The following is a 1209-nucleotide window of genomic DNA, read 5'->3' as shown; positions in this document are numbered from 1 at the left end:
TCTCAATTATGATCACCTCTGGCCTATGCTGTAATAAAGAATTCTTCATTAACAAGGAAAGAGTCCTGTACCAATCCAATGTGATTTGGGACGGGGATTGTTTTTCCTTAAAAGATATTGAAATAATACTTGACATATTTGTCTGCCAACTAAAATTTCACTTCTTGGTAACCTCTTACATGCAAACTCCTGGATATTTGTTTAGCTGGGTGGAAAACAATGAGCAACTCAGGGATGACAGCTTTGCTCATCTGAAATCAATCTTTTGCTATCGCTAAGTCAGCTCCCTTCAGTTGACTGTTGAATGATCTATGTCTCCTTTTCCTCTAATATCAAACCTTACCTACCAGGAGAATTTCCTGTATTATATTCAGTCCACAATATGGGCTTCTCTCTTTTCCCCTTCACCCATCAATTGCATATTTATTTTTTCAATACCATTTATACTGCTTGTCATTTTAGATCTTCTGTTCCAAAGTAGCCAATAGTACCTGTTTTCTTTTTCTTTTCCCTGTTTTGCTCTACTTTTCAATATGGTCTTCTTGTTTTTAGGTGCCATATGAAGTCTTCTTTATAGGATTAGCAAGGGATCTTAGTACAGTCTCATGGTTAGGTCAAAAACAATTGATATTGAGTTCACTTCCTTACATTGTCTACCTCTTTGTAGAAAATATTTACTCATCACTACTCAGTCTTTTGGCTAAGATCAAGTATAGTTTCTGTTCTTATCAGTTTAATATCTGAATCTTCTATCAGAGGACAATATGATAGTTTCTGAAATTGGGAATTGTTAATGTAATTGTGAACTGATCTAACTATTTGGAGAACAATTTGGAACTATGTCTAAAGGACATCAATATGTGCATACCCCTCAAACCCAAAAATATCACTAGTATCCCACTGTGTCCCAAAATCACTGTATTCCAAAGAGATTAAAAAAGAAAGAACCTATTTGTTCAAAAATATTTATAGATGCTTTTTTGTGTGACAGCAAAGAATTGGAAATTGAGAGGATGCCCTTTAATTGGAGAATGATTGAATAAGTTGTGGTATGTGATTATGATGGAATACCATTAGGCTATAAAAAATGATAAGCAGGATACTTCCATATAAACCTGAAAAGACTTGCATGAATTGATACAAAGGGAAGTGTACAGAACCAGGAGAACTGTGCATATAGTAATAATAATATTGTATGATAATCAACTG

General features: G+C 34.2%; 1 pseudogene; it reads left to right on the top strand.

The window, feature by feature from the left end:
- The first annotated feature begins 680 nt into the window (after positions 1-680).
- Positions 681-792, top strand: LOC111718830 (annotated as a pseudogene).
- The last annotated feature ends 417 nt before the right edge of the window (positions 793-1209 follow it).

The sequence above is a fragment of the Sarcophilus harrisii genome, chromosome 2, assembly GCF_902635505.1.
Source record: "Sarcophilus harrisii chromosome 2, mSarHar1.11, whole genome shotgun sequence".
Lineage (NCBI taxonomy): Eukaryota > Metazoa > Chordata > Mammalia > Dasyuromorphia > Dasyuridae > Sarcophilus > Sarcophilus harrisii.
The sequence above is the reverse complement of the archived record's forward strand: the minus strand, read 5'-3'. Positions and strand labels throughout refer to the sequence as shown.